We start from the raw sequence: 23,401 nt of genomic DNA, 5'->3' as shown, positions 1-23,401 counted from the left end.
TAACCCTCAACTTAACCCTAACCCTCACCCTCACCCTAACCCTCACCTTAAACCATACCCTCACCCTAAACCTAACCCTAAACCGAACGATAACCCTCACCCTCACCTAACCTAACCTGGATCCTAACCCTCACCCTAAACCTCAACCTAACTCTAACGCTATCCCTAAACCTCACCCTCACCCTAAACCTCATCCTAACACTTACCCTGACTATAACCCTAACCCTAACCCTAATCCTCACCATAACCCTAACCCTCACACTAACCCTAACCCTCACCCACACCCTAAAACTCACCCGAACCCGAACCCGAACCCTCACCCTAACCCGACCCTAAACCTCACCCTAAACCTAACCCTCACCCTAAACCTAACTATAACCCTCACCCTCATACTAACACTAACCCTCACCTTAACCCTCACCCTAAAACTCACCGTAACCCTAACACTAACACTAAACCTCAATCTCATCCCAATCCTCACACTTATCCTTATCCTCACACTAACCTTCACCCTAACCCTAATCCTCACATTAACCCTAACCCTCACACTAACCCTAACCCTACACCTCACCCTACCCCTCACCCTAACCCTAACCCTCACCCTAACTCTAACGCTATCCCTAAAGCTCATCCTCACCCTAAACCTCATCCTAACACTTACCCTCACTATAACCCTAACCCTAACCCTAACCCTAACCCTAATCCTCACCATAACCCTAACCCTCACCCTAACCCTAACCATAGACCTCACCCTCAGCGTCAAACTCATCCTAAACGTAAGCCTAAGCCTAACCCTTACCCTAACCATCACCATAATCCTAACCCTAACCCTAAATCTAACCCTAACCCTAACCCTAAACCTAACCCTAAACCCACCCTAATCCTCAGCCTCACCCTCACCCTGACCCAAACCCTAAACCTAACCCTCACCCTAACCCTAAGCCTATCCTTAACCCTAACCCTCACACTCACCCTCAACCTAACCATAATCCTAAACCTAACCCTATCCCTAACACTAACCCTCACCCTAACATTCACCATAACATTTACCCTCACCCTAACCCTAACCCTCACACTAACTATAACCCTCACCCTAACCCTAACCCTCACCCTACCACTTACCGTCACCCTAACACTAACCCTAACCCTAAAACTAACCCTCACACTAACCCTAAACCTCACCCTCACCCTAGCCCTCACCCTAACCCTAATTCTAACCCTCACCCTCACCCTAAACCTGACCCTCATCCTCACACTAAACCTCACACTAATCCTAACACTAATCCTCAATCTAACCCTCATCCTATACCTAACCCTAACCCTTACACTAACCCTAAACCTAACCCTAACCCTCACCCTTATCTTAACCCTCACCCTCAGCATAAACCTCACCTTTACCATTACCATCATCCTCACCCTAACCTCACCCTAACTCTAAACCTCATCCCAACCCTCACCATCACCGTAAACCTAACCATCACGCTAACCCTAACCCTCACTCTCAACCTCACCCTCAGCCTAACCCTAAGCCTAAGCTAAGACTTACCCTAACCCTCACCCTCACCCGAGCCCTCAGCCTTACCCTAATCCTAACCATCACCCTAACCCTAATCCGCACCCCCACACTTACCCTCAGCCTAACCCTAACCCAAACCCTACACCTCTCCTTAACCCTAAACCTAATCCTAAACCTCACCCTAACCCTAAACCTAAACCTAACCGTCACCCTAACCCTAACGCTAACCGTCACCCTTAGCCTAACCCTCACGTTTACCCTTACCGTCACCCCCACCCTAAACCTCACCCTAACCCTAACAATCAATCTAACACTCACCCTAACCCTAACTCTACCCCTAAACCTCACCCTCACCCTAACCCTAACTCTAACACTAATCCTAACACTAAACCACATCCTAACGCTAAACCTAACCCCCAAACTAACCGTAACACTCACCCTCACCCACACCCTCAGCCTAAACCTAAGGCTATCTCTAACCCTCACACTCCCCCTCTCCCTAACCCTAATCCTAATCCTAACCCTAACCCTAACACACAACCTCACCCTAACCCTCACCCTAACCCTAACTCTAACACTAACACTAAGCCAAACGCTCACCCTAACACTTACCCTAACCCTATCTCTAACCCTAAACCTCTAACTCACACTGACCCTAACTCTAACCCTAAACCTCACGCTAACCCTACCCATAAACCTCAACTTCTCCCTAGCCCTCACCCTAACCCTAATCCTAAACCTAACCTTCATCCTAACCCTCACACTAACTCTAACCCTAACCCTAACCCTCACCCGAACCCTAACCCTCCCCCTCAACCTAACCCTCAGCCTAAACCTAAGCCTAACCCTAAACCTAACACTAACCCACCCACTCACCCTCAACCTAACCCTAATCCTAACCATAACTTTAACACTTAACCTCACCCTAACCCTAAAACTAAAACTAACCCTAACCCTAACCCTCATCCTTAACCCTCATCTGAACCCTAACTCTAACCCTACACCTCACACTCACCCTAACCCTAACTCTAACCCTAACCTTAACCCTAAACCTCCCCTAAATCTAACCCTCATCATCACTCTCACCGTAACCCTAACCCTAAACCTCACAAAAACCCTAAAACTAACCCTAAACGTCACCCTAACCATAACCCCCAACCTAACACTAACCCTCATGCTAACACTTACCCTCACACTAACACTAACCCTAACTCTAACACTAACCCTGACAGTAACCCTAACTCTCACCCTAACCCTAAATCTAACCCTCACCCTCACCCTAACCCTCAGCCTCACCCTAGTCCCCACCCCAAACATAATTCTAACTGTAACCCACACCCTAACCCTAACCCTCATCCTCATAATAAACCTCACACTAACCCTAACCCTAATCCTCAATCTATCCCTCACCCTCACCCTTACACTCACCCTAACCCTAACCCTCATCCAAATACTCACCCTAACCCTAACCCTATCCATCTCCCTAACCCTAAACCTCACCCACACCCTCACCCTAGCCCTCACCCTAAACCAATACCTAACCCTAAACATCATCATAACCCTCACCCAAACCCTAATCCTAAACATCACCAAAAACCTATTCCTAACCCCCAAGATCAACCTCAGCCTAACCCTAAGCCTAAGCCTATCCCTAGCCATAACCCTCACCCTCAGCCTCACCCTCACTGCAAACTTAACCCAAAACATCACACTAAAAATAACCCTAATTTAAACACTAAACCTAATCCTAATCCTCACCCCACCCTCACCCTCAGCCAAACCATAACACTAACCCTAACCCTCTCAATGAAAGCCTAACCCTAACACTAACCCTAACCCAAAACCTCACCATAAACTTAAACCTAATCCTAAACCTCATCCTCACCCTCACCCTAACCCAAACTCTAAACTTAACCTTCACCCTAAACCTAAGCCTAACCCTAACCCTAACCCTAACCCTCACCCTCACCCTCACCCTAAACCTAATCCTAACCCTAACCCTATCCCTAACCCTAACCCTCACCCTAACACTCACCCTAGCCCTAATCCTAACCCTAATTCTAACCCTAAACCTCACCCTAACCCTCACCCTAACCCTCACCCTAACCCTAACCTTAACCCTCAACTTCATTCTCGGACTAAGCCTAAGCCTAAGCCTAATCCTAACCCTAAACCTCACCGTAACCCTAATTGTAACACTAAGGCTAACTCTAACCCTAAACCTCACTCTCACCTTAACCCTAACTCTAACCCTAACCCTAAACCTAAACCTCATCCTAAACCAAAACATAACCTTCACTCTCACCCTCACTATAACTGTAACTCTAACCCTAACCTTAAAAATAACCGCAACCCTCACCCGAACCATAACCCTCACCCTAACCCAAACCCTCACCCTAACAAATACCCTCAACCTAACACTAACAGTAACCCTAACACTAACCCTCACACTAACCCGAATCCTTACCCTACGCCTCAACCTAACCCTCACCCTCACACTAACCCTAACACTAACCCTAAACTTAACCCTCACCCTAACCCTCCCCATAAAACTATATCTAACCCTACATCTCACCGTAACTCTAACCCTAACCCTAACAATAACACTAACCCAAACCCAAACCATCACCCTAACCCTAATCCTCACCCCCACCCTCTCCCTAAGCCTAAGACTAACACTCACACTAACCCTCATACTCACCCTCACCCTAACCCTAATCCTAAACCTAAACCTATCCCTAAACCTCAACCTAACCCTCAACCTCCCCCTAACCCTAACCCTCACCCTAACCCTCCCCCTCACCCTAACTCTAACCCTAAACCTCACCCTCACCCTAACCCTAACCCTTACCTTAAAACTCACTCTAAACCTCACCCTAACCAAAACCCTCATCCTCACCCTCAACCTCACCGTAACTCTAACCCTAAAACTAACATTAATACTAACCCTAACCCTAACACTAAACCTGACCCTAACCATAACACTCACCCTCAGCCTCACCCTCACCGCAAACTTATCCCTAATCATAACACTAACAATGAACCAAACCCTAACCCTAACCCTAAACCTAACCCGCACCCGCACCCTCACCCTCACCCTCAGCCTAACCCTAGACCTAAGCCTAACCCTAACCCTAACCCTCACCATAATCCTAACCTTAACCCTAACCCTAACCCTAACCCTAAACCTCAGCCTCACCTACACCCTTACCCAAACCCTAACCCTAACCTTCAGCCTAACCCTAATCCTAAACCTAACCCTAACCCTAACCAAACACTTACCCTCACCCTAACACTAACCCTAACTCTCACACTAACCCTCACAGTAACCCAAACTCTCACCCTAACCCTAAACCTCACCCTAACCCTAACCCTCATCCTCACTCTAAACCTCACACTAACCCTAACCCTAATGCTCAATCTATCCCTCACCCTCACCCTAACTCTGACCCTAAACCTAACCCTCATCCAAACACTCACCCTAAACCTAACCCTATCCATCATCCTAACCCTAAAACTCACCCTCACACTCAACCTCAGCCTAAACCTAAGCCTAAGCCAAAGCCTAACCCTAACACTCACCCTCACCCTAAACCTAATCCTAACCCTAACCCTCATCATAACCCTCACCCTAACCCTAATCCTAACCATCATCCAAAACCTATTCCTAACCTCCAAGATCACCCTCAGTCTAACCATAAGCCTAAGCCTAACCCTAGCCATAACCCTCACCCTCAGCCTCACCCTCACTGCAAACTTAACCCAAAACATAACACTAAAAATAACCCTAATTTAAACCCTAACTCTAACCCTAATCCTCACCCCACCCTCCCATTCAGCCTAAACCTAAGCCTAACCCTAGGCCTAACCCTAACCTTCACTGTTACCCTAACCCTAACCCTAAACCTAAACCTAACCCTAAACGTAACCCTAGTCCTCAGCCTCACCCTCACCCTAACCCAAACCCCAACCCTAACCCTTACCCTAACCCTAACCCTCACTGTCACCCTCACAGTAACCGTAACCCTAAACCTAACCCTAACAATAGCCCTAAACCTAATATTAACCCTCATCCTAACCATAATCCTCACCCTAACCTAAACCCTCACCCTAACACTTAACCTCACCCTAACACTAACCCTAACCCTAACATTAACCCTCACACTAACACTAACCCTATCCCTAAACCTAAACCTCAACCTAACCCTCAACCTCACCCTAACCCTAACACTAACCCTATCCCTAACCCTCACCTTAACCCTCTCCCTAACCCTATATCTAACCCTAAACCTTACACTCACCATAACCCTAACCCTAACCCTAAACCCCACCCTAATCCTAACCCTAACCCTCACCCGCACCCTCACCCTCACTGTAACTCTAACCCTAACCCTAACAATAACACTAACACTAACCTAAAACATCACCCTAACCCTAATGCTCACCGCCACCCTCACCCTCAGCCCAACCCTAAACCTAACCCTAACACTATCCCTAATCCTCACCCCCACCCTCACCCTCAGCCTAACCCTAATACTAAACCTCACACTAACCCAAATGCTAACACTCTCCCTCACCCTAGCCCTCACTCTAAAGCTAATCCTCAATCTAACCCTCACCCACACCCTTCCCCTAACCATAACACTCACGCTAACTCTAATTCTACCCCTAAACCTCACCCTCACCATAACCCTAACTCTAACCCTAAACCTAAAACTAAACCTCACCCTCAACCTAAACCTAACCCTCACCCTAAACCTAACCCTCACCCTCACCCTCACCCTCAGCCTAAACCTAAGGCTAACACTGACCCTAACCCTAACCCACACACTTAGCCTAACACTAACCCTAATCCTTATCCTAACCCTAAACCTAACCCTCACCCTCACCCTAACCCTAATCCTAACCCTAAACCTAACCCTCAACCTCAGCCTCATACTAACCCCAATTTTAACACTAAACCTCAACCACATCCTAACCTAACACTAACCATAACCCTAACCCTCCCCCTAACTCTCAACCTAACCCTAACACTAAGAATAACACTAACCCTAAACCTAAACCTAACCCACACCCTAAACCTAACTCTATCCCTAAACCTCACCCTCACCCTAACCCTCACTCTAACCCAAACCCAAACCCTAATCCTCACCCTGACCCTAACCTAAACTTCACCCTCACCCTCACAGTAACCATAACCCTAAACCTAACACTAAACCTATCCCTAACCCTCACCCTAACCCTCTCCCTAACCCTATATTTAACCTTAAACCTAACCCTTACCCTAACCTTAAACCCCACTCTAACCCTAAACCTAACCCTCAACCGCAATCTCACCATCACTGTAACTCTAACCCTAACCCTAACAATAACACTAACCCTAACCCGAAACATCACCCTAACCCTAATGCTCACCGCCACCCTCAACCTCAGCCTAAACCTAAACCTAACCCTAAAACTATCCCTAATCCTCACCTCCCACCCTCACCCTCAGCCAACCCTAAGTCTAAGCCTAACCCTCACCCTCACCCTCACCCTAACCCTAGTCCTAAACCTCAAACTAACCCTCACCCTAACCCTAACCCTAACCCTCACCCTAACCCTAATCCTCAACCTAACCCTCACCCTAAACCTAACTTTACCTCGAAACCTCACCCTCACAATCAGCTTAAACCTAAGGCTAAGCCTAAGCCTAATCCTAACCCTCACACTCACCCTAACCATAACCCTAATCCTAACCCTAACCCTAACCCACACCCTTACCTTAACCCTCACCCTCACCCTAACCTTAACACTAACCCTAAACCTAAACCTCAACCTCAGCCTTACCCGAATCCTAATTCTAACACTAAACCGCACCCACATCTTAATGCTAATGCTAACCTAACCCTAACCCTAACCCTAAACCTCCCCCTAACTCTCAACCTAAAGCTAACACTAACACTAACCCTAACCCTAAACCTCAACCTAACCCTCAACCTCACCCTAACCCTAACACTAACCCGATCCCTAACCCTCACCTTAACCCTCTACCTAACCCTATATCTAAACCGAAACCTCACCCTCACCCTAAACCTAACCCTAAACCCCACCCAAACCCTAACCCTAAACCTCACCCTCACCCTCAAACTCACTGTAACTATAACCTTGACACTAACAATAACACTAACCATAACCCGAACTATCTCCCTAAACCTAATGCTCACATCCACACTCACACTCAGCCTAACCCTAAACCTAACCCTAAAACTAACCCTGATCCTCAACCCCACCCTCACCCTCAGGCTAACCCTGAGCCTAAGGCTAACCCACACCCTCACCCTCACCCTATCCCTAGTCCTAAACATAACCCTATCCCTAAATCGCAAACTAACCCCCACCCTCACCCTCACCCTAACACCAAACCTAACCCTAAACCTCACCTTAACTCTGCCCCTAACCCTAACTCTAACCCTAAACCTCATCCTCACCAAAATCCTTAACCTAACCCTAACCCTAACCCAAACCCAAACCCTCAACCTAACGCTAGCCCTAACCCTAAACCTAACCCTAAACCTAACCATCAAATTAATAGTAATGCTCAGCCTCTCCCTCACCCTAACCCAAACCCTTAACCAAACCCTCACACTCACCTTCAGCCTAACCCTAAGCCTAACCCTCACCCTATCTGTAACCCTCATCGTAATCCTCACTCTAACCCTAAGCCTAACCCTCAATCTAACCCTAACCCTAACCCTAAACCTAACACTAATCCTCAGATTCACCGTCACACTAACCCAAAACCTAACCCTAAACCTCACCATAACCCTAAGCCTAATGGTAACCCTAACCCTAACCCTCTCCCTCACCCTCACTCTCACCCTACCCCTAATCCTAACCTAACCCTATACCTAAACCTAACCCTCACCCTAAACCTCAGCCTAGCCCTCACCCTAACCCTAATCCTAACCCTAAACCTCATCCTAACCATCACCTTAACCCTAACACTACCCCTCACCCTATCCCTAACCCTAACCCTCACCCTCATGCTCGGCCTAAGCCTAAGCCTAAGCCTAAGCCTAAGCCTAACCCTAAACCTCACCCTCACCCTAACCGTAACATTAACGCTAATTCTAGCTGTAAACCTCACTCTCAACCTAACCCTAACTCTCACCCTAACCCTAAAGCTAAACCTCATCCTAACCCTAACCTAACCCTCAGCATCACCCTAACTGTAACCATAAGCCTACCACTAAACATAACAATAACCCTAAACCTAACCCTAAACCTCTACCTATCCATAACCCTCACCCTAACCGTAACCCTCACTCTAACACTTACCCTCACCCTAACACTAACCCTAACCCTAACACTAACCGTCACACTACATCTAACCATCACCCTAACCCTAAACCTCACCCTAACCCTGACACTAACCCTCACGCTCACCCTACACCTCACCCTAACCCTAACCCTCATCCTCACCCTAAACCTCACACTAACCGTAACACTAATCCTCAATCTAAACTTCACCCACATCCTTCCCATAACCCTAACCCTCACCATATCCCTAACCCACACCGGACCGTAACCATTACCCTAAGCCTAACCCTCAAGTTTGCCCTTACTGTCACCCCAACCCTAACCCTTACCCTAACCCTAAAACTCACCTAACCCTCACCCTAACCCTAACTCTACACCTAAACCTCACCCTCAACCTAACCCTAACTCTAAATCTAAACCTAACATTAAACCTCATTCTAACGCTAACCCTAACCCTCACACTAACCCACACTATAAACGTAAACCTAACCCTAACCCTAACGATAACCCTAACCCTAACCCTCACCCTAACCATTACCCTCACCCTAACACTTACTCTCACCCTAACCCTAACCCTAACACTAACCCTTACACTAACCCTAACCCTCACCCTCACCCTAATCCTAAACCTCACCCTAACCCTAACTCTAACCCTAACCCTCACCCTCACCCTAGCCCTCACCCTAAGCCTAATTCTAACCTTCACCCTCAACCTAACCCTATCCCAATTCCTCACCCTAAACCTCACATTAAACCTAACCCTAATCATTTAATTAACCATCACCCTAACCCTAACACTAACCCTAAAACTAAACCTATCTGTAACCCTCAACCTTATTTTAACCCTCACCCTCAGCCTAAACCTCCCCTTTACCCTTACCATCATCCTCACCCTCACCCTAAACATCATCCTAACAGTCACCCTAACTGTAAACCTAACCATGACCCTAAACCTAACCCTCACCCTCTCCCTAGCCCTCACCCTAACCCTAATGCTAACCCTAACCCTCATCCTAACCCTCACCTTTACTCTTAGTGTCACCCTCATTCTAACCATCACCCTAATCCTAACCCTCATCCTAACCCTCACCCTTACTGTAACACTAACCATCACCCTAACCATAACCCTCACCCTCACATTCAGCCACAGCCTAACCCTAAGCCTAAACCTAAACCTAAACTTCAACTTCACACTCACCCTAGCCCTCACCCTAACTCAAATCCTAACCCTAACCCTCATCATAACACTCAACCTAACCATACCCCGAACCATCATTCTAAACCTAAGCCTCATCCCCAAACTCACCCTCAGCCTAATCCTAAACCTAAGGATAACCCTAACCCTAACCCTTACACTCACCCTCACACTAACCCTAGTCCTAAGCCTAACCCTAACCCTAAACCTAAACCTCAACCTAACCCTCACCCTAACCCTAACCCTAACCCTCACCTTAGTCCTCACAATAACCCTCAATCCAAACCTAACCCACACCCTCGCCATAACCCAAAAGCTCACCCTGAACCAAACCCTAACCCTTAACCACACCTTCACCCTCACCCTACCCCTAACTATAAACCTTACCCTAACCCTGACACTTACCCTAACCTTCACGCCAGCCCTCACCTTAACCCTAATTGTATCCCTAACCCTCATCCTAAACCTCACCCTAAAACTAACCCTAAACCTCACCCTAACCCTAAACCTCACCATCACCCTAAACCAAACCCTAGTCCTAACCCTCACCCTAACCCTAAGCCTAACCCTAACACTAACCCTAACCCTCACACTCACCCTCAACTTAAACCTAACCCTAAGCCTAACCCTAATCCTCACCCTTACCCTCACCTTCACGCTCAATTAACTCTAACCTTAACTCTAACAATAACACTAATCCTAACCCTAAAACTAACCTTAACCCTAATCCTATCCATAAATCTCTTCCTCAGCCTCCCCCTCACTGCAATGTCACCATAATCATAACAATAACAATAATCCTAACCCTAACCCTAATCCTAAACCTCACCCTCACCCTAACACTATTCCTAACCCTAACCCTCACCCTAACCCTAACCCTAACCCTCACCGTAACCCTAACCCTCATCCTAACCCTGACCCTAACCCTCACACAAACGCTAAACCTCACCCTAACACTAACCCTAACCCTCACCCTCACCCTAGCCTTCACCCTAAACATAATCCTAACCCTAATCCTCATCCTAACTATTACTCTAACCCTAACCCTAACACTCACCATAACCCTAATCCTAACCTTAACCCTCTCCCTAACTCTAACCCTCACCCTCACCATAACCCTAACCCTAACCCTCACCCTGACCCTAAACTTAACCCGAAACCTAACTCTCACCTAAATGCTAACCCTAACCGGAACCCTAACCCTAACCCTCACCCTCATCCTCACCCTCACCAAAACCCTAATCCTAAACCTAACCCTATACTAACCCTAACCCTCACCCTAACCCTCAATCTAAACCTAACCCTAACCCTAAACTTAACACTAACCATCACACTATCCCTCACCTTAACACTAACTCTAACCCTAAACCTCAATCTCACCCTAACCCTCCCATTCACCTTCATGCTCAGCGTTTCACTAAGCCTAACACTAACCCTAACCCTAACCGTCACACTCACCCTCACCCTAACCGTAAACCCAATCCTAACCCTAAACCTAACCTTCACCCTAACCCTAACCCTCACCCTAACCCTAACCCTAACACTAACCCTAAACCTAAAACTCAAGCTGTCCCTCACCCTAACCCTAACTCTAACCCTAAAGCTCAGCCTCACCCTCACCCTAACCCTAACCTAAAACATCACCCTCACCCTAGCCCTCACCCTAAGCCTAACCCTAACCTGAACCCTAAACTAAAACCTAAACCTACCCCTACCTCTAACCCTAAACCTCACCCTAACCCTTACACTTACCCTCACACTCACCCCAGCCCTCACCTTAACCGTAATTGTATCCCTAACCCTCATCCTAACCCTCACCCTCACCCTAAACCTAACCCTCCTAACCGTAAACCTAATTCTAACCCTCAACCTAACCCTAAACCTGACCCTCACCGTAACTCTAACCCTAACCCTCACCCTATCCATAAACCTAATCCGAAACCTAAACCTCACCGTAACCCTCACCCTAACCCTCACCCTAACGCTAGCCCTCATCCAAATCCTAATCCTCACCCTAACCCTCATCCTAAACCTAACCCTCATGCTAACCCTCACCCTAACCCTAAACCTAACCCTCACCTAACCTTAACCCTCACATTCAACATTACCCTTAGCCTAACCCTAAGCCCAACCCTAAACCTAACCCTAACCCACACACTCACCCTCACCCTCACCCTAATCCTAAACCTAACCCTAATCCTAACCATCACCCTCAACCTAGCCTTCACCCTAATCCTAATCCTAGTCCTAACCCAAACTCTAACCTTAACCCTAATCCTAAACCTCACCCTAAACTTAACCCTAAACCTCAGCCTCATGGTAAGGGTAACCCTAACCCTAACCCTAAAAAGAACTCTAACCCTAACCCTCACCCTAACACTTACCCTCACCATTACACTAACCCTAACCATAAAATTAACTTTCACACTAATCTTAACCCTCAACCTAAACCTAAACCTCACCCTAACCCTAACCCTAAACCTAACGCTCACCCTACCCCTCACCCTAACCCTAATTCTAACCCTAACCCTCACCCTAAACCTAACCCTCATCCTCACCCTAAACCTCACACTAACCCTAACCCTAATTCTCAATGTAACCCTCACCCTCACCCTACCCTAACCGTAACCCTTACCCTAAACCTCACCCTAACAATAACCCTTACCCTTATCTTAACCCTCACCCTCAGCCAAATCCTCACCTTTAGGCTTAACATCACCCTCACTTTAACCCTAACCCTCACCCGAACCCTCACTCTAACCTTAAACCTAACCATCACCCAAACACTAACCCACACCTTCAACCTCACCTTCAGACTAACACTAAGCCTAAGCCTATACCTAAACCTAATCCTCAACCTCACCCTAGCCCTCACCCTAACACTAATCCTAACCCTAACCCTCATCCTAACCCTCAACCTAACCCTAACCCTAACCATCACCCAAACCCTAATCCTCACGCCCAACCTCACACTCAGCCTAAACCTAAGCCTAAACCTAACCCTAACAGGAACCCTCACACTCACCCTCACCCTCACCCTCACCCTAACCCTAACTGTAACCCTAACCGTAAACCTCAACTTAAACCTCACTCTAACCCTAACCCTAACACTAACCCTAACACTAACCCTCACCCTAAACCTCCCCCTAACCCTAACAGGAACCCTCACCCTCACCCTCACCCTAACGCTAATCCTAACCCTAACCCTAAACCTCACCCTAACACTAACCCTAACTCTCACCCTTACCCTCACCCTCACCCTCACCATAACTCTAACCCTAACCCTAACAATAACACTAATCCTAACCCTAAACCTAACCCTAACACTAATCCTATCAATAACCCTCACTCTCAGCCTCACCCTCACTGCAAACATAACGATAACCATAACACTAACTATAATCCTAACTCTAACCCTAATTCTAACCCTCACCCTCCCCCTAACCCTCATCCTATCCCTAAACCTTACCCTAACCTTAATCCACACCCTCACCATAACCCTAACCCTCAGCCTAACCCTCACCCTCACCGCAACCCTAACCCTAAACCTCAACTGAACCCTAACCCTAAACCTCGCCCTCACCCTGGCCCTCACCCTAACCCTAATCCTAACCCTAAACTTCAAACTAACACTCATCCTAACCCTAAACATAACCCTCACCCTAAACCTAATCCTATCCCTAACCCTAAACCTAACCCTAACCCTAACCCTCACTGTAATCCGAACCTTAAATCTCACCCAAACCCTAAACTTAACCCTCATCCTATCCCTCACCCTAACGATTACACTAACCCTTACCCTAATGCACACCATAACCCTCAACCTAACCCTAACTTTAACCCTAAATTTCACGCTCACCCTCACCCTAACCCTAACCATAACCCTAAAACTCACTCTATCCCTAAACCTCCCCCTCGCCCTCCCACTCTCTGTAACTCTAACACTAACCCTAACAATAACACTAAAACTTACCCTAACTCTATCCCTAACCCTCACCCTCACCGTAACCCTAACACTAACCCAAACCCTCACCATAACCCTAACCCTAACACTCACCCTAAACCTTACCCTAACCCTAACTCTAACCCTAAACCTCACCCTCCCCCTAACCCTAATTCTAACCCTAACACTAAAACTCACCCTAACCCTAACCCTAACCCTCAATCTAACCCTAAACCTCACCCTCACCATAACCCTAACCCTAACACTCACCGTAACTCTAAAATTAACCCTAACCATAAGCCTCACCCTAATGCTAAACCTAACCCTCAGCCTCACCCTAGCCCTCACCCTAGCCCTAATCCTAAACCTAAACCTAAACATAACCTTAACCCTCACCCCAACCCTAAAACCCTAACAATCACCCTAACCCTCACCCTCACCTTAACCCTAACCCTAACCCTAAATCTCACACTAAACCTAACCCTAACCCTAACCCTCACCCTCACTCTAAACCTCACCCTAATTCTAACTGTAACCCTAAACCTTATCCTCAAACTCAGCCTCACCCTAACCATAACTCTAACCCTAAACCTCAACCTGACCCTATCCCTAACCCTAACCCTAAAGCTAAACCTCACCCTAAACCTCACCCTCACCCTAGTCCTTACCTTAACCCTAATCCTAACCCTAACACTCATCCTAACCCTCCCACTAACCGTAAATCTGACCCTCAAACTCACCCTTACCCTCAGCCTAAGCCTAACCCTAAACCTAACCCAAACCCTCTCCCTAACACTCACTCTAAACCTAACCCTAACACTAACCCTAAAGCTAACCCTCAACCTAGCCTTCACCCTAAACCTAACTCTAACCCTAAACCTCACCCTCACCCTAACACTAACTCTAACTCTAAACCTCAACCTAACCCTAACCCTAACCTTAAACCTAAACCTAAACCTCACCCTAACCCTAACCATAAACTTAACCCTCACCCTAACCCTAATCCTAACCTTAACCCTCATCCTAACCCACCCCATAACCCTAACCCTAACCCTCACCCTAACCCTAAACCTCACACTCACCCTCACTCTCAGCCTAAACCTAAGCATAAACCTAAGCCTAACCATAAACTTAACCCTAAACCTCACACTCACCCGCACCCTCACCCTCACCGAAATTCTAACCCTAACTCTAACCCTAACCCTAAACCTCACCCTAAGCCTAACCTTAAACCTAACCCTAACCCTCACCCTCACCCTAACCCTAACCCTAACCCTAACCCTAAACTTCACCCTAAGCCTAACCTTAAACCTAACCCTAACCCTCACCCTCACCCTAACCCTAACCCTAACCCTAACCCTAACCCTCACCCTAACCCTATATCTAACCCTAAACCTCACCCTCATTCGAAAACTAACCCTAATTCTAAACTCCACCCTAACCCTAAGCCTAACCCTCACCCCCACCCTCACCTTCACCGGAACTCAAACCCTAACCCTGACAATAACACTAAACGTAACCCTAACCATCACCCTAACCCTAATCCTCACCCGCACCCTCACCCTCACCCTAACCCTAAGCCTAAGCCAAACCCTAAACCTAACCCTCATACTCATGCTCACCCTAACCCTAATCCTAAACCTAACTATCCCTAAACCTCAACCTAACCCTCACCCTCACCCTAACCCTAACACTATCCCTAACATTAAACCTCACCCAAACCCTCCCCCCAAACCTAACTCTAACCCTAAAACTCACCCTCACCCTAACAATAACTCTAAGCCTAACCCTAATCCTCATCCCCACCCTCACCCTCATCCTAACTCTCACCCTAGCAGTCAACATAAGCCTAATTCTAAACCTCAACCTCACCCTAACCCTAACCCTCATGCTCACCCAAAACCTAACACTAACCCTAACCCGAACCCAAGTCCTCAATCCAACCCTCACCCTAACGCTAACCTTAACCCTAAACCTAAACCTAAACCCCACAATAACCCTAACCCTAAACCTCACCCTCACCCTAGCCCTCACCATAACCTTATCCTAACCCTAAACCTCATCCTAACCCTCACCCTAACAATAACCCTAACCCTAACCCTCAACCTAACACTAATCCTCACCTTCACTGTAAAACTTAACCTAATCCTCACCCTAACCCTAAACTTAACCGGAACCCTAACTCTCACCCTAAGCCTAACCCTCACCCTGACTCTCACCCTAACCCTCACCTTAACCCTAACCCTCACCCTGACCTGAAACCTATCCCTAAACCTCACCCTCAACCTAACCCTAACTCTAACCCTAACCCTAAAATTAAACCTCACCCTATCCCTAACCCTAACGCTCACACTCAAACTCATGCTCAGCCTAACCCTAAGCCTGACACTATCCCTAACCTAACCCTCACACTCACAATAAGCCTTACCCTAATCCTAATCCTAACACTAAGCCTTACCCTCACACTCACCCTAACCCTCAACATAACCCTAATTCTAACACTAACCCTAACCCTAAAACTCAGCCTAACCCTAAACCTAACTCTAACCCTAAACCTCACACTAATCTGCACCCTCACCCTCACTGTAATTCTAACCCTAACTTTAACCCTAACCCTAAACCTCACCCTAACCGCAATCCTAACCCTAACCCTAACCCTAACCTTCCCCCTAACCCTATATCTAACCCTAAACCTCATCCTCACCCTAACCCTAACACTAACCCTAACCCTAACCCTCACCCTAACCCTCACCCTAACCCTATATCTAACAGTAAACCTCACCCTCACCTTTACCCTAACACTAAACCTAACCCTAAACCCCACCCTAACCCTAAACCTAACCCTCACCCGTACTTTCATCTTCACCGAAACTCGAACCCTAACCCTAACAATAACACTAACCCTAACCCTAATCCTAACCCTAACCATACCCCTCAGCCTCAGCCTCAACCTAACCCTAACCCAAAACCTAACACTAACCCTCACTCCAACCCTAAGCCTAACCCTAACCCTAACCCTAACCCTCACACTCAACCTCACCCTAATCCAAATCGTAAACCTAAACCTATCCCTAACCCTCACCCAAGCACTCAACCTAACACTAATTCTAACTCTCACCCTCACCCTAAACCTAACCCTCATCCTCACCCTAAACCTCACACTAACCGAAACCCTAACCCTAATGCTCAATCGAACCCTCACTCTAACCCTAACACTAACACTAAACCTAATCCTAACCCTCACCCTTATCTTAATCCTCACCCTCAGCCTCAACGTGAGGTTTACCCTTACCATCATACTCACCCTAACCCTCAACCTCATCCTAACCCTCACCCTAACCGTAAACCTAACCATCACCCTAACCCTAACACTCACCCTCAACCTCACACTCAGCCTAAACCTAAGCCTAAGCCTAACCCTTACCCTTACCCTCACCCTCACCCTAGCCCTCACCCTAACCATCACCCTAACCCTAATCCTCACCCCCAGCCTCACCCTCAGCATAAAAATAACCCTAATCCTAACCCTAAACCTCACCCAAACACAAATCCTAACACTCACCCACACCCTAGCTCTCACCCGAACCCTAATCATAATGCTAATCCTCATCCTAACCCTCACCCTTACACTTACACTAATCCTCAATCTAATACTAAGCCTAACCCTATCCTTCAACCTAACCCTAATCCTCAACCTCAATGTAACCCTAACCCTAACCGTAACTCTGACCCTAAATTTAACCCGAACCCTAATTCTCACCCTAACCCTATCCCTAAATCTCACCCTAACCCTAACTCTCACCCTCAGCCTCACCCTAAACTTAACCCTAAGCCTAACCCTAACCCTCACACTCACCCTAAAAGTTACCCTAATCCTAATCCTAACACTAAGCCTTACCTTCAACCTCACCCTAACCCTCACCGTAACCCTAACTATAACACTAACCCTAACCCTAACCCTCATCCTCAGCCTCACCCTAACGCTAACTCTAACACTATACCTCACCCTCACTCTAACCCTAACCCTAAACCTAACCGTACACCTCACCCTAACCCTTACCTTAAACCTCACCCTCACCCTAGCCCTCACCCTAACCCTAATCCTAACCCTAACCCTCATCAAACCCTCACGCTAACCCTAACCCTAACCCTCACTCTCACCCTCACCCTCACCCTCAATCTAACCCTAACCCTCAACCTACCCCTAACCCTCACCCTCAATTTACCCTTACCCTTACCCTCAGCCTAACCCTAAAGTTACCGTGAAACCTAACTCTCACCCTAACCCTAACCCTAACACTCACCCTAACCATAACCCTCACCCTCACCCTCATCTTCAGCCAAACACTAAGACTCACCCTAAAACTAACCCTAAACCTCACACTCACCCTAACCCTAACCCTAATCCTAATCCTAACAATAACCCTAAACCTCACCTTCACCCTCACCCTTACCTTAAACCGAACCCTACCATTAATCCTAACCCTAACCCTAACCCTAAACTTCATCCTCACCCTAAACCTCACACTAACCCTAACACTAATCCTCAATCTAACCCTCACCCTCACCTCACCCTAGCCCTCACCCTAACCCTAACCCTCATCCTCACCCTAAACCTAACCCTCACCCTTACCATATCCCTCCCCCTCAGCCTAACTCTCACCTTACACTTACCGACACGCCCACCCTAACCCTACCCCTCACCCTGACCCTAACCCTACCCCTAAACCTCACCCTCACCCGAACCCTAACTCTAACCCTAACCCTAACACTAAACCTCACCCTATCCCTAAACCTCACCCTCACCCTCAACCTCATGCTCAGCCTAACCCTAAGCCTAAGCTTATCCCTTACTCTAAACTTCACCCTCACCCTAGCCCTCACCCTAACTCTAATCCTAACACTAAACCTCATCCTAACCTTCACCTTAACCCTAATCATATCCATCACCCTAACACTAATCCTCATCCCCACCCTCACCCTCAGCCTAATCCTAAGCCTAATCCTAACCCTAAGCCTCACACTCACCCTCACCCTAACCCTAATCCTCAGCCTAACCCTAACCCTAAACCTAAACCTAACCTTCACCTTAACCCTAACACTAACGCTAATATTAACCCTCGAACCAACCCTTCAACTAACCCTAAATCTAACCCAAACCCTCAACCTCACCCTCAACCTCACTCTCACCATAACTCTAACCCAAACCCTAACAATAACACTAATCCTATCCCTAAACCTAACCCTAACGTTAAACCTAATCCTAATACTCACCCTCACCCCAACCATAATTTTAACCCTAACCCTCATCCTAACCCTAACCCAAACCCTAACCCTAAACCTAAACCTTACCCTAACACTAACCCTAAACCTCATCCTCAACCTAGCCCTCACCCTAACCCTAATCCTAACCCTAACCCTCACCATAACCCTAACCTTAACCAGACCCTAACTCTCACCTTACCTAAACCCAACTCTCACCTTAACCTTAACCCTCACCCTCACCCTCACTCAGCCTAACCCTAAGCCTAAGCCTAAACGTAACCCTAACCTTCACAATCAACCTTACCCTTACCCTAATCCTAATCCTAACCCTAAGGCTAATTCTCACCCTCACCCTAACCCTCACCCTAACTCTAACACTAAACCTAAACCAAAACCTCAACCTTAGCCTCACCTTTACCCTAACTCTAAACCTAAACCTCACGCTCACCTTAACCCTAACACTAAACCTTTTCCTAAGACAAAACCTCACCCTAACCCTAACCCTAACCCTCACCCTCACAGTAAAAATAACCCTAAACCTAACCCTAACAATAACCCTCACCCTCACTGTAACCCTAATCCTAACCCTAACCCTCAACATAACCCTAACTCTCACCCACATCTTAAACATAACCCTCATCCTAACCCTCACCCTAACCCTAAACCTAACCCTATACCTCACCCTAACCCTAACCCTACCTCTCAACTTCACCCTAGCCCTCACCCAAACCCTAACCCTAACCCTAAACCTCATCCTCACCCTCACCCTAACACTTACACTAACCCTCACCCTGATCCTAAGCCAAATCCTAACCCTCAACCTAACCCTAACCCTAACCCTCACCCTCAATGTAACCCTAAACCTAACCGTCACTCTGACCCTAAACTTAACCCGAACCCTAACTCTCACCCTAACCCTACCCCAAACTCTCACCCTAACCCTAACACTCACCGTCACCCTCACCCTAAGCGTAACCATAACCCTAACCCTAACCCTCACACTCACCCTAACACTTAACCTAATCCTAATCCTAACACTAAGCCTTACCCTCAACCTCACCCTAACCCTCACCGTAAACCTAACTCTAAGACTAACCCTAACCCTAACCCTCACCCTCAGCTTCACTCTAACGCTAATTCTAAACATAAACCTCAACTTCACCCTAACCCTAACCCTAAACCTAACCCTAAACATCACCCTAAACCTACCCCTAAACCTCACCCTCACCCTAACCCTCACCCTAACCCTAATCCTAATGCTAACCCTCATCCTAATCCTCACCCTAACAATAAACCTACCCCTCACCCTCACCCTCACCCTAACGCTAAAACTAAACCTAACCCTAACCCTCAACCTAACCCTAACCCTCACCCTCAATTTAACCTTACCCTAACACTCACCCTAACTCTAAACTTAACCTGAACCCTAACTCTCACCCTAACCCTAACACTCACCCTAACCATAACCCTCACCCTCACCCTCACCTTCAGCCAAACACTAAGCCTAACCCTAAACCTAACCCTAAACCTCACATTCACCCTAACCCTAACCCTAATCCTAATCCTAACACTAACCCTAAACCTCACCCTCAACCTCACCCTAAACTTAAGCCTAACCCTAACATTAATCCTAACCGTAACCCGAACCCTAAACCTCATCCTCACCCTAAACCTCACACTAACCCTAACACTAATCCTGAATGTAACCCTCACCCGAACCCTCACCCTAGCCCTCACCCTAACCCTAACCCTCATCCTCACCCTGAAACTCACACTAACCCTAACACAAATCCTAAATTTAAACCTCACCCTCACTCTAACCCTAACCCTCACACTAAACCTAACCCTCACCCTTACCATAAACCTCACCCTCAGCCTAACTCTCATCTTTACCATTACCATCACCCCCACCCTCACCCTCACCCTAAACTTACCCCTCACCCTGTCCCTAACCCTACCCCTAAATCTCACCCTCAACCTAACCCTAACTCTAACCCTAACCCTAACACTAAACCTCACCCTATACCTAACACTAACACTAAACCTCACCCTATACCTAACCCTAACACTCAGTCTCATGCTCAGCCTAACCCTAAGCCAAAGCTTAACACTTACCCTAAACTTCACCCTCACCCTAGCCCTCACCCTAACCCTAATCCTACCCCTAACCCTCATCCTAACCCTCACACTAACCCTAACCATAACCATCACCCTAACCCTGATCCTCACCCTCACCCTCACCCTCAGCCTAATCCTAAGCCTAAGCCTAACCCTAACCATAACCCTCACACTCACCCTCACACTAACCCTAATCCTTACCCTAACCCTAAACCTCAACCTAAACCTTACCTTAACCTTAACCATAACACTAATGCTAACATTAACCCTCGAACTAACCCTTCAACTAACCCTAAATCTAACCCTAACCCTACCCTCAAACTCACCCTCAACCTCACCATAACTCTAACCCTAACCCTAACAATAACATTAATCCTATCCCTAAACTTAACCCTAACCCTAACCCTAATCCTATCACTCACCCTCACCCCAACCATATTCTTAACCCTAACCCTAATCCTAACCCTAACCTTCAACCTAACCCTAAAATTAACCGAACCCTAACTCTCACCCTAAACCTATCCCTAACTCTCACCTCAACCCTAACCCTCACCCTCACCCTCACTCTCAGCCTAACCCTAAGCCTAAGCCTAAGTGTAACCCTAACCCTCACACTCACCCTAAACCTTACCCTAATCCTAATCCTAACCCTAAGCCTAACCCGCACCCTCACCTTCACCCTCACCCTCACCCTAACCCTCACCCTAACCCTAACTCTTACCCTAACCCTAACACTAAACCTCACCCTAACCCTAAACCTAACCCTCACCCTCACAGTAACCATAACCCTATTGCTAACCCTAACAATAACCCTCACCCTCACTGTAACCCTAATCCTAACTAACCCTCAAAAAAACCCTAACTCTCACCCTCACCTTAACCCTAACCCTCATCCTAAACCTCACCCTAACTCTAACCCTAAGCCTAAACCTCATGCTAACCCTAACCCTAACCCTCACCCTAATCCTAAACCTAACCCTAACCCTCAACCTAACCCTAACCCTCACCCTCACTGTAACACTAACCCTAACCCTCACCCTAACCCTAAACTTAACCCGAACCCTAACTCTCACAAAAACCCTACCCCAAACTCTCACCCTATCCCTAACCATCACCCTCACCCTCACCCTAAGCCTTACCCTAAACCTAACCCTAACCCTAAACCTAACCTTCACACTCACCCTAACCCTTACCCTAATCCTAATCCTAACACTAAGCCTTACCCTCACCCTTACCCTAACCCTCAACATAAGCCTAAACATAATATTAATCCTAACCCTAAACCTAACCCTAAACATCATTCTCACCCCAAACCTCACACTAACCCTAACACTAATCCTCAATCTAACCCTCACCCTCACCCTAATCCTAACCCTAACCCTCACCCTAAACCTAACCCTCACCCTTATCATAACCCTCACCCTCAGTCCAAACCTCACCTTTACCATTACCGTCACACCCACGCTAACCCTCACCCTAACCCTAAACTTCACCCTGACCCTAACCCTACCCCTATACCTCACCCTCAACCTAACCCTAATTCTAACCCTAACCCTAACACTAAATCTCACCCTATCCCTAACAATAACCCTCACCCTCAACCTCAGGCTCAGCCTAACCCTAAGGCTAACCCTAAACCTAACCCTCACACTCACCCTAACCCTTATCATAATCCTAATTCTAACACTATGCCTCACCCTCACCCTCACCCTAACCCTCACCATAACCCTAACTCTAACACTAAACCTAACCCTAAACCTCACCCTCACCGTAACCGTAACCCTAAACCTAACCCTAACAATAACCCTAACCCTAATCCTAAACCTCACCCAAACCACAACCCTCACCATAACCCATACCCTAACCAAAACACTAAGCCTCACACTAACCCTAACCCTAACCTCACCCTAACCCTAACTCTAAACCTAACCCTAACACTAAAAACTTCAACATACCCCTAACCCTAATCCTCACCAGCAACTTCACCATAAACTTAACCCTAACAATAACCCTAACCCTAACCCTTATCCTAACCCTGAAACTCACCCAAACCCTAAACCTA

The sequence above is a fragment of the Dipodomys merriami genome, unplaced genomic scaffold (genome assembly GCF_024711535.1).
Source record: "Dipodomys merriami isolate MVZ:Mamm:240054 unplaced genomic scaffold, mDipMer1.0.p SCAF_95, whole genome shotgun sequence".
Classification (NCBI taxonomy): Eukaryota; Metazoa; Chordata; class Mammalia; order Rodentia; family Heteromyidae; genus Dipodomys; species Dipodomys merriami.
This window is presented reverse-complemented; position numbering follows the sequence as displayed.